This window comes from Vipera berus (assembly GCF_964194415.1).
Source record: "Vipera berus genome assembly, chromosome: 2".
Classification (NCBI taxonomy): Eukaryota; Metazoa; Chordata; class Lepidosauria; order Squamata; family Viperidae; genus Vipera; species Vipera berus.
The window spans coordinates 214,266,855-214,279,012 of NC_138203.1; the positions used below are offsets into that span (position 1 = coordinate 214,266,855).

Here is a 12,158-nt window from a genome sequence, read left to right on the forward strand (position 1 = left end):
TAAGCACACATTGACCCTACCTAGCCTGGGACTTTCATCTCTTCCTACTTAACAATCCACACGGTACTGAGGTTACAACAAGGGCAACCAGGACTGCTGGGATTCCTAATTGATGCAGTCACATGATGTCACCCATTACCACTATATTACTTAGCCAAGGAAATTCCACATCCAACTGCCATCATAAGCTGAGGACTACCAGTATCATTATTAATTGCAAATTCATTTCCAAGAATGGACAAATTATATTTTTGGAATCTTCTCACTATGGCTACGTATAATTACTTTTATAATCTGCCTACAATTTCATCTTTTTTTTTTTTTTTGCCGGCTCCAAAGATGGCGGACGCGCTGGGGAGAGCTCCGTAGCCCCCAACGGTAAGGCGTCCCCCCAGGAGCCCCCCAGGGATGTCAGCGGACCCCTGGGGTGGGGCCAGAAATTCGGGCAGATGAGCTGGGCAATTGTGCCGCCCGCTGCCTCCCGAATCAGCTGCAGGGGTGCCGGGACATCTCCGCCTCGCCGCCTGGGCCGTTGGCAACCGTTATAAACGGGGGCCAGCGCCTCTGCCCTGCCTCTACCGCTTGTTCAAACTGCCGGGCAAGGGCGGCGTCTCCGCGGATCAGCTGTGCGGCGGAGGCGCCGGCGGCGAGGACGACAGTGGCGGCGGCGACGACTCTCCATCTCCAGCCCCAGTCTGGTCGTCTACTCAGGGAGCCGGCAGCGACGGTGGCAGTGGCGGCGGGGCGTCTCCAGGCCCGCCCCTTGGACCACGACAGCCATCGCAGCCATCCAGGAGGGGCCGGAGGCTCTGCTCTGCCCCGGCCCCCTGATCGGCTCCCGGGCGGCGTCGGCGTCTCCGGGCGATCGGCGGAGACGCCGCGGACCAGCTGGGTGGCGGAGGCAGCGGCATCTTCGTCGGCGGTGAGTGCTCCGCGGGTCCTGGTCTGCGGTCTCCCACGATCCCGATGACCGGGCAAGGGCGGCGGCGACGCCGACGGCGAGGACGGCAGCGGCGGCGGCGACGACTCTCCAGCCCTAGTCTGGTCATCTATTCAGGGAGCCTGGCAGCGACGGTGGCAGTGAGGCATCACCGGCCCGCCCCTAAGCCACCACAACCATTGCAGCCATCCAAGAGGGGCCAACATCTCTGCCCTGCCCCGACCCCCCCCCTGTTCGACTCCCGGGCTGCGGCGGCGTCTCCAAGCGATCAACGGAGGCCCCGCGGACCAGCTGGGTGGCGGAGGCAGCGGCAACGGCGAGAACCCCGCGGGGCCCTAGTCTGTCGTCTCCCCACGGGCCTGAACACCGGCGGGGGCAGTGGCGGTGGGGCGCCTCTGACCCGCCCCTGAGCCGCTGCAGCTGCTGCAGCCATCAGGAGTGGGGCCGGCGCTTCCACCCTCGGCCCCCTGTTATGCCTCCCTGGGCAACGGCGGCACCTGGGAAGATCAGGAAAGACCCCTCGGATCAAATGGTTCAGCTAGGCGGCGGAAAAGGCAGCCACAGCAACCGCCCTGAGCAGGACCGGAGTCGTTACTCTGCCTCGACCTCCTGGCCTGCTCCTGAACAACGGCGGCGTCTCCATGGGATCAAGGAGATGCCGCAGACCGGCTATGCGGACCCGATCGACCACCACCGAGGGGCCTTTGACAGCGGCGCTAAGCTTCTCCAGGCCCCGGTCAACCAACTCACCAAAAAAACCCTCGACGGCAGCACTACTAGACGCGGCGTGGCGTCTCCGGCCCGCACCCTGGGTGCCGACGGTGTCTCCGTGCCGATCAACAACCTAAAGACGCCAGGATGCAGCTGACCAGTGGAGATGACGACGACTAGACCACCGAGGCCATCAGCATCTTGCCTCCATCAGCTCCGAACCCCCTGCCCTCCCTTGCCCCACAGGACATGATGGGCCTGGGTGTAAGCCACGGTGGCAGAGTGGCCTGTCCTACACCTGCAGCCCCATAGAGGTGAGAGCTCTATGGGGTATGCTTCACCCAGAGTGGGGCCTGGACCACCCTCAGAAGCAGAGTCACAACCCATCGTGAGAGGATGGGGAGTGGCCTGCTTCTGGGGTTCACCCAGCCAAGTGGCAGTGGCTGGATGACGGTCCAGATACCCACCTACCCGACTAGACCCTCCTTCCAATGCTCCACCCAGGGGACCGCCTTCCCAATGCTTCCCAATGCTCCCTATGCTTCTCCAATATTCAAGCATAGATCTACTCGCCCTCAGGAGTTCCCCCCTCTCCTGGGTTCGTCCTGCCTTCAATACACCGAACCTCGATGACGGGCCCGACCATTGGGCCTCTGAGAGATGGCCAGGCAGGGTCAGGGGCCTTCATCACAAGACCAACAAGAGGCCCCTGGTTAAGTTTCTAGTCAAGTTTTTTGTCGGGTTAGGGAGGGGGGCGGGAAAAGAACATGGTTGCTCGGGAAAGGCAGGCCTTCCAGCTACCATAACGCAGGCCAGGCCTACGACCATTCGCGATGGTGAAAAACGAGGACCAGTCGCCGACAAAACCCAGTGGCGAACTGACGAACAGCCTATTCCCAGGATGGTGGGGAACGGCAGAAGGTGCACAGAGGGCCGTATCGTCACCGGGAGTGTCATCTCCGCTCTGTACAAGCGGTGAGACGCTCCGACCCTCTGTACTTCCCCGGAGGACCTGGGAGCGAAGGTGTGCAGCCTCCTATGCTAAGGCTGGTCTACCTGAATGCCAGGTCCGTAGCTAACAAGGCTCACCTCGTTCGTGACCTAGTGGAGAGCGAGCACGCGGACCTGGCTTGCATCACGGAAACCTGGCTGGGCCCAGAGGGTGGTGTCCCTCTGGTTGACCTCTGCCCACCAGGTTTCCAGGTGCTGCACCAGCCTCGGACCCATGGGAGGGGCGGGGGAGTGGCAGTTATCATCAGGGAATCCCTTAGCCCGCGAGAGACCACCGTCCCTCAGATGGTCGGGTGTGAGTCTCTCCTACTGAGATATGGCCCGGGGGCGCAGTTGGGCCTGCTGCTGGCGTACCTACCACCTAATCGTGCAGCGGCAGCCCTGCCCGAGCTACTCGATGTCCTCTCAGGGTTGGTGGTTGAATTCCCAAAACTCATGGTCTTGGGCGACTTTAACCTACCGTCCCTGGGAGGATCGTCCGAACTGGCTCGGGAGTTCATGGCTTCCATGGCGGCCATGGACCTGTCGCAAATAATTTCTGGACCGACTCATGAGAGAGGCTACACCCCAGACTTGGTGTTCTTGTCTGGACGGTGGCGTGATGATATCGGTGGGGGTGCCACGACTGTTACGCCCCTGTCATGGACCGATCATCACCTCCTACGGCTAGACTTCCCCTTTGCCACCCCCCGCCGTGGGTGCACGGTGCCAACCAGATGGTACCGCCCTAGGCGCCTAATGGACCCTGATAGGTTCCAGGCAGCGCTTGGGGACGCACATGCACTCCCTGCTCACAGCTCGGCGGATGCCTTAGTGGAAGCCTGGGAAAAGGCAGCCACGGAGGCTCTGGACCGAGTTGTACCCCTGCGGCCTCTGACCCGGCGCAGATCCCAGCGAGCCCCATGGTTCACCGCGGAGCTCCGGGAGATGAAGCGTCGGAGACGGGGCCTAGAGAGCCGTTGGAGATCCAGTCGATCCGAATCCGACCGATTGCGATTAAGAATCCTCACCAGGTCTTATCTCGCTGCGATAAGGGTGGCAAAATCCAACTACTTTTCCACCCTCATCGCGTCCGCAGATAATCGCCCGGCTGCCTTGTTCAGGGTGACTCGCTCCCTACTGAACCAAGAGGTGAGGGAGGAACCCTTGCAGGGTCGAGCCGAGGAATTCGGTCAATATCTGCTGGATAAAATTGCTCGGATTCGAACCGGCCTGGACTCCAACTGGGCTGAGTTGGAAGAACAAGACATGGACAGTCTTGTCGACGTCATCTGGGAGGAATTTGATCCTGTGACTCCTAAGGAAGTGGACAGGATTATGAGGAGGTTGAGCTCCTCCACATGCTTACTGGACCCGTGCCCTTCCTGGCTGGCTTATGCGGCTCGAGAGGGGACACGAGGCTGGTTCCTGGCGGTCATCTCTGCTTCTCTGAGTGAGGGTCACTTCCCCACCGCCTTGAAGGAGGCGGTGGTGAGACCTCTCCTCAAGAAGCCCACCTTGGACCCATCCTCATTGAATAACTTTTGTCCAGTCTCCAATCTTCGCTTCCTTGCGAAGGTTGTTGAGAGCGTGGTGGCGCACCAACTTCCTCAGGTCCTGGATGAAGCGGTTTATCTAGACCCGTACCAATCGGGCTTCAGGCCGGGCTACAGCACGGAGACGGCATTGGTCGCTCTGATGAATGATCTCTGGAGAGCCCGGGACAGGGGCCATTCCTCTGTCCTAGTCTTATTAGACCTTTCGGCGGCTTTCGATACCATCGACCATGGTATCTTGCTGCGACGCCTCAGGGGACTGGGAGTGGGAGGCACGGTTCTGCGTTGGTTCTCCTCCTTTCTCCAGGGTCGCTCGCAGTCGGTGCTGGCAGGAGGACAGAGGTCGACCCCGAGGCCTCTCGTTTGCAGAGTCCCTCAGGGGTCGGTCCTCTCGCCTCTCCTGTTCAACATCTACATGAAACCGCTGGGTGAGATCATTCGCAGCTTTGGAGTAGGGTACCATCAGTATGCTGATGACACCCAGCTTTTCATCTCAACTCCAAACAACATCAGTGATGCCATCGATGTGATGTCCCGCTGCCTGAAAGCGGTCCGGGAATGGATGGGGAGGAACAGGCTTCAACTGAACCCGGACAAGACTGAATGGCTATACGTACCGGCAAGCCAGGATACTCAGAGCATCCCATCCCTTAACATCGGGGATGAGTTACTACCCCGTTGATAGGGCCCGCAACCTGGGTGTCCTCCTAGACTCACAGCTCTCCCTGGAAGATCACATAGGAGCTGTGACCAAGGGGGCCTTCTCCCGGGTTCGACTGGTGCGCCAACTACGGCCTTATCTGGACCTGGATGCCTTACGTACAGTCACCCATGCCCTTGTGACCTCTCGCCTAGACTACTGTAACGCTCTCTACATGGGGCTGCCCTTGAGATCCACTCGGAAGCTTCAACTGGTGCAAAGTGCAGCGGCACGGACACTTTTGGGAGCCTCCCGATACTCCCATATCACACCTCTCCTCCGTGCGCTGCACTGGCTTCTGGTTGCCTTCCGAGTGAAGTTCAAGGTGCTAACAATGACATACAAAGCCCTACATGGCATGGGTCCGGACTACCTACGGGAGCACCTTCTGCCAATGTCAACACCCCACCGCCCTGTGCGCTCCCACAGAGAGGGCCTCCTCAGGGTGCCACCGCTCAAGGAATGTCGGCTGGTGGCGCCCAGGGGAAGGGCATTCTCAGTGGGTGCGCCAGCCCTCTGGAACTGCTTACCAACTGAAATCCGGATGGCCCCCGACCTCCGCACCTTCCGGCGCGACTTAAAGACTTACCTATTCCAGCAGTCCGGCCTGGCCTGATAGCTCTGATAGCTCTAATTGGGGTTCCAGTTTGTTTTGTTTTGATTATTGTTTTTCAATACTGTTTCATTATGTTGCCTATCTTACTCTGTACACCGCCCCGAGTCCCTCGGGAGAAGGGCGGTTTATAAAAACAAATAAATAAATAAATCTTAAAAGCAGTTATTCAGTCCTTTACATGTTGAAACATCATGATTTTCTACCAATTCATTAATCTTATACATTAACTTATATAAGTTCCACACGTTTTTCTAAACAAATTCCCCTAAGAACACTATATTTTTCTAAAACAACTTACACTGTAGTTTATAAACACATATATTAACACAAAAATCGTAAACAAAAAGCCCACCTCCCTTCTCATACATAAAAATAACCAATCTTGTTGGCAATGTGGGACTTCACACTTCAAGAGACAATTGATTCCCAGTTGCTCTCTATGAATTAAACTTATTTTATTTTTCTGATTTTGGGGTTAGAAACTTTTTTATGCTTATTGCTAGAAGAAAACAATGGACAAGCAAGCTTGGAATGACCTTAACTGTATAAAAAACCAGAACAATATCCAAACATTGCAACAATTCCATATTAATATTAAAAACAGACAACACAAAGAAAATTAATAAACTATATTTTCCAATAGTTATCTAGAACATGCCACATTGTTCCAATGGGAGATTGTGATGCCCTAAATGAACAACCCATAATCAAATATTAAATTCAAGAAAGGTCAAGGGTTTTGATATAGAAAAAATAAAATCATCCCCCTCCAGTCAATTTTTTTCTAATTTAACTTCTGGCTCAGTAAGAGCAGAGCATCAAGGCCAGGGGTGTCAAACTGCCGGCCCAAGGGCTGGATGCATCATGGCGAAATCGCACCCTCCCCATTGCCAGCAATGGCAAAAAAGTTGCGATATATTGCAACACATCAGGAGATGTTGCGAGTTTGACACCCTTGATCACGGCATTTGGTATATGAAGATAATGGTCTCTGTTACCTATCAGAATTGTCCTCCTGGTCTTTTCCAATATTCATTTCTCCACAGTCATCAAACAGACCTGGCTTGCTGAAGAAGAAAAAATATTTTAGAATGGACCATCCTACACAACTACCTTTAGGGTAATAGGAACAGTAACTATACTTGTAAAATGGTTAGAATTACTTATAAATGCTCTTACACAAACACAAGGGGATTCACTGCTGCACTTCCCCACCTCTGCCAGCTGAAGCCAATGCTGACTGAGCTGGGATGTAGAATTGCAATATACAAGGATAGAAGAGTTGTATACCTCAAAACACAAACTCCCTGTCACCTCTAAACAAATTCTATTGTACTATGTACTGGTATAATGGTATTTGCCTCCACATTGTTGCCAGAAGAATTATATATAGATATGGCCATGGAGCTCAACTTGAAGGAGATTTTACTTTTCATTTTGAAGGCATCAGTATTAAGTAGTATTTCTACAAAAAAAATAACCTCTGAGCTGAGGAAGGTATCTCCCCCTTTGTCACTATTGTAAAGCATTTCAATTGTTCAGGTTTTAACATTAATTTTTTTCTTCCACTTAATCAAGATTCACTTCAGTTTAAACATTAAAAATAAATTCAACACCTAAAATATTTGCCTTTGTCCATTCTACAACTTAAGTTACTGCTTCTTGTTCTGTCTTGAATTAAAGGGTGAGATGTTCAGCAAGCAGTTTTACAAGAAACCAGAGGAATCTTTTCACAATTTTTCAAGAGACACTTGCGGCTCCTTAAAAGCAACAAGTAAAACTCTAATGCAGCTCATCTAGTGGCTTCTGGAGACATTCATGCAGTATTTTTGGCAACTGTTCCCAAGGGGTTTGCAACTGTCTACTGCCCAATTACGTTTTTTGTTTGGCTTCTTAATCACCCTACAGCCCTGAGATTTCATACAGGTCTCCCATCCCACAACTAATTTAAGACCACCAACTATGCTTAGCTTTTCTGAAATCAGCCAAGACTGACTAGGTGCTGTGGTGACTATGGCATCCTAAGTCTAGCAAATGTATCACCACTTTAACTTTCACAAAGTACTGTACAGTAAAATCTCTTTGCAACTTCCCCAAATTAAAGAACTGTTTTAAACATATAAATGCAAAAGAAAAGTTCCGAACATGTCTATGGTACTTTTCTATTTACAGTGGAATGAAAATTACACTACCCCGAGGCAAATAATTTCACAATTTGACACTCAGCAGAGTCCTAAATCAGTGGTGGGATTCAGCCAGTTCCTACCACTTCAGCAGAACCGTTAGCTATTTTTTTGTTGTCCAGGCCCAGAATGGACTTCCAGAAGCAGCATCCACACAGAGAACCAGTTATTCACATATTTCAATCCCACCACTGCCTAAATGTTAGGAGAAGGCACTCTTATCATCTTAACTATCAACTTGACTGCATCTACTCATGACAAATAAAAGCTGTCTGGCAACTAACAATGTGTCAATTCATCTAATCATTCCCTGGCTAGCCACTGCTATACAAGCTTTCCATTTCAAGTGGTGTTAACTGACACAATAAAGCAATTATTTTCACTGATCAGCACTGCTATGTTAACTGGCAAAACACTTCAGAATAACATAATAGGGCATTATAGTGGAACAGCTTTCCTCAACCTGGTGCCTTCCAGGTATACTGGGATCATAATTCTCAAAGGAAAACTAGCTGGGAATTACGGGAACTGCAATCCAAGTACAGATTGGGAAAAGCTTCCTGCACCTAAACCAAGTATTTTCTCAGACATTATCCAAGCCTTCTAGCTGTTCCATTATGTTAAATTTCAAGTTCCATGACCTCTAGCTGTTCAGACTGGCAATCAGCTAACATATATAATGCATATTTGCCTTCAGGCCTCACCAGGCATGCCACAGAAAATAATATTGTGCTTTCTGTAAAATGCTGGTTTTTAAAGGAAAAATGTACCAAATCATCAAGGCAGTACAGATATTTGGAAAAATATCAAAATGAGCCAACCCCATCTCTCCACATTGCTTGTGCAGAATGTCACTACCACATGCTTCATATTTCCCATGAACCTTCCAAGTTAAACAGAGAAACAAAGAAGGCAGAGAGGAAGAAAAAGGGGTCCCAAGATATATCAATATATGAAAAATCCAAGACAGATGAATTCATCTAGGAGCTGTATTTTCTGACTGGTAGAGCAGTCAGAAAATATAGGTAGACCAGTTACTATGTCCCAAAATTAAAGAGCAATTCTGATTTCTACTCATATCTATTTTAATTTTTTTATAGTAACAGCAGCCCCAGCACCAATAAACTCTTCAAAACCATATTAAGATTTTTTTTCTCCCCTAAAACCACACCTAATAACAAGTAACTTTGCTCACACTTCCTGTGCCCCTCCTCCTTTTCAATTCAAACCATTTCATTCTGCATCCATTTGGAGAAATCAAGGAAGGAAAATTCTCCCCCCCCCTTGCTGAACAACCTACAATATGCTTCCAGTGTTTCTGGGTAACAAGAGAGGTTCGCAAACTTTGGGAGAATCAAAAAAGGAGACTGGCTCTGTTCAAGAGTGGTTCTTTTGGAATGGGATCTTGACACAAAACACCTGTCCGGTTGCATCTTCCACACAGATAGATGCTCCATCATTTGGAATGTGCCTCCCACAATCTCTCCCCCACCCCGCACACACCATTCCATCCGGACTTCATGAAATTCAAGTCAAAGACATCTGGAGAGCTGCAGCAAAGGAAAAGCGGCAGCAGCTTTAGAGGGACGCATGCAGGAAACCACCGTGGGCCATAAATGCTCAAAAAGGAAACACCCCTCTCTGAGAGAGAGAGAGAGAGAGAGAGAGAGAGAGAGAGAGAGAGAGAGAGAGAGAGAGAGAGAGAAGGAGGCAGTGCCTGAAGGCTACTTCCAACCACGATCCCCCAAGAGCTACCATTCTGGTTCCTGTTGCCTGCACGAGTCCTTTGCCTTCACAATTCACCTTCAGAAATTGGTTTCAAAACACAAACCGGCGACTCGGACCTCACCAACCATTTTTCAGTCTCGAAATCTGTCATCGCCTTAAGTAACACCAGCTGCCTGCAATTAGTGCAGGTTCGCATCCCACCAGGCTCAAGGTTGACTCAGCCTTCCATCCTTCCGAGGTAGGTAAAATGAGGACCCAGATTGTTGGGGGCAATTAAGCTGACTTTGTAATAATGCCGCTTGGGGGCGTGTGTGTGTGAAAGCCCTAATAAGCAGGCATATACATAGAATGAAGGCTACTGCTAAGCTTGTAAGCCGCCCTGAGTCTTCGGAGAAGGGCGGGATATAAATGGAATTAAAAATAAATAAATAAATAAATAATCCCAATCGGAATAAATCCCGCACTTTAATTGCCACACGGCGGCTCTGCGCTTGCTGCAAAACGCTGGACCAAATTTCGATCGGGCAGCAGCAGTTCATCTTCACCCGGGGGTCGACCGCAATTTCTTGTCCCGTTCCACTCTGGCCTAAGAGAAGGCGGTGGTTTCCCTCGGAAATTCTCTCGGGTTTTTTGTTGTTGTTGTTGTTGCTCCCAAAGGCCTGGAGACGGGATCCAAGGCGTTAAAAATTGAATGCTGAAGCCAGGGTTGGGGGGGGGGGATCTGTAACTTTAAGAACCGCGAGATCACAGGCCACGTGTTCCGCGCGAAACAAAAGCAATAACAAAGAGAGCGGAACCTGCCTCGTCCTCGGGCCTGCCCAGCCGAAACGGAAACGCGAGCCAGAGAAAGCAGAAGAGGGCGGCTCTCACCCAGCGCTCGTTAGCGGAGCCTGACGTGCCCCGAGCCCCGCAGGAAGGGACGAGCCGCCTTCTCGCTCCGAGACAAAGGCGTCAACAACAGCAGAAAGGAGCAGCACGTGTCAGTGAAGCAGGAAGCTGCCCCCTTTCTTTCCTTGCCCGCGCGCCTAACAAACCCACCGGCCAGGTCCTCTTTTATACCCCACCTCGGCCGTTGTTTTTTTCCTTTTTCACCCCCTTTTTGGTGCAACAGCCGCCTCACCCTTAGCTCAAAGAAACAGGAAGGAGAGCAGGTTCTCGAACACAGGAGCTTCCTAGGGAAGAAAAACTAAGAAGCGGCCCTTCGCATTTTTCAACAGAAAGGAGAAGACCCGACCGACGGTCTCAGTGAAGCTTTCGATGGGCTGCAGGTGCAGCCGAGAGTCGAAGAGGAGGGAATGCCCCGGACTGCATTTTTGTTGTTGGGAAGCCGCAGTTTACAGTGCCGGCCCATTTGACCCTTCCCCCCCCTCCAGCAGCATCACCCATAACCATCTTTAGCAGAAACCGAACACCACCCAAATTGCATTTTTAAAAACCCGGTTTTAATTACGGCTTAAAAGGACCTTAAACCATCCGGAGGGAGGACCGTAGCTTCACAGTCCAAGCGGCGCGCCCCTCCAGCTCGCAGTCGCATGCACGCGACGATCCCCCTCTCGGCCCCGATCTACCTACCCGTCGGTCTGCGCCGCCTCTCCGGGTGCAGCTGCACCCCACATAAGCGCCCCTTTCCGCCGAGGCTCCTGGGCGCCGGCTCTCCGCCCTGTGCCCGCGCCCCCCACGGCTGTTTCCGGTGGCTTCTTTGTTTTCCTTTTCGCTCGCCGAGCGCGCCAGCCTCCTCCGAGCCGCCCCCTCCAGGAGGCGCCGGCGACCCCGGGCTCTGGTCCTTTAAGAGCTGCCTGCGCCGCCGGGCTGGAACAAACGGCGCGTTTTATTCACAACATTCGGACCTGAGTGCGCGCGCCCGAGCCTGGCTCGGGCAAACTGGGGAGGAGGGTAGAGGCGCGGCCCCGAGCGCTAGCACGTGACCGGCTCCGGCGCTGCAATTAGCCGAAGCCCGCAGCCCTCTTGCGCAGGCGCGTTTGGGCGCGTCCCAGGGAGCTGCACGCGGCGGCGGCGACGGAGCCAAAGCCTACCGAGGGGGTGTTAGCGGGGCGACGTCATGGTAACTATAAGCCAGGTGCGGTCAGCGGGATGATCCTCGCGCAGTCTGTAACGCGCGCAAAAGGAACCGAGCGAGTAAATATCCCGAGAGACGGTATAGGCGGGAAAGATTCGTGTAGCTCGGACGTGAACTCTTCTTTTCCTCCCCGGGCGAAAGAGTTGTTGTTCCCCCTCTGCTCTTTTAGCAAGTTGCAATGTGAATTTGTACTGAACGACGCGTAACTGTATAATTGCAGTTGGCTGGTGCGGTGCAGCTCGCGGAGGTAAATTACGTCCTTAATACTTTTCTCATTTTCTTTCTAGGCTTGGACATGCTCAAAACCTAAGATTACAATTCCGTCTTTGCCTTAGAGAATATACATATTATAAATGCACTGTCCGAATAACACATTGTAAATGCATAGTAAAGTAGAGGGAGACTTTTAAATAAAAAGATGCCAATGATGTTTAACTAACGAAAAGTAATTTTGTGGAGAAGATGCCTCCATTTATAGCTCTTCTTTCAAAGGTAGTGCCTTTCTTAAACTTCACTAACCAGAGTAAGTACTTTAACTTCTATTATTTCAAGCAATAATAGGCAGCTATCAGGACAAACCAGATATGGCAATAAATACAGGCACACCTGGTGGTAATGTTTCAATAACATGGGGAAAGGGAGAGGCTCTGATCAAGG

At 51.7% G+C, this 12,158-nt stretch overlaps 1 protein-coding gene across 2 annotated transcripts in view; it reads right to left on the reverse strand.

Moving 5' to 3' along the window:
• The window catches only part of RNF44 (ring finger protein 44), a 36,624-nt gene extending 25,348 nt beyond the window's left edge, over positions 1-11,276 (reverse strand). Inside the window, exons 1-2 of one of the 2 annotated variants that reach the window (XM_081319676.1) lie at positions 10,997-11,276; positions 6,512-6,580 (exon numbers count right to left, since the gene is read on the reverse strand). The gene's annotated coding sequence lies outside the window, so the exon portion shown is untranslated. The remainder of the gene's footprint in view (positions 1-6,511; positions 6,581-10,996) is intronic. The other variant, XM_081319677.1, reaches the window with a different exon arrangement.
• Positions 11,277-12,158: the final 882 nt, after the last annotated feature.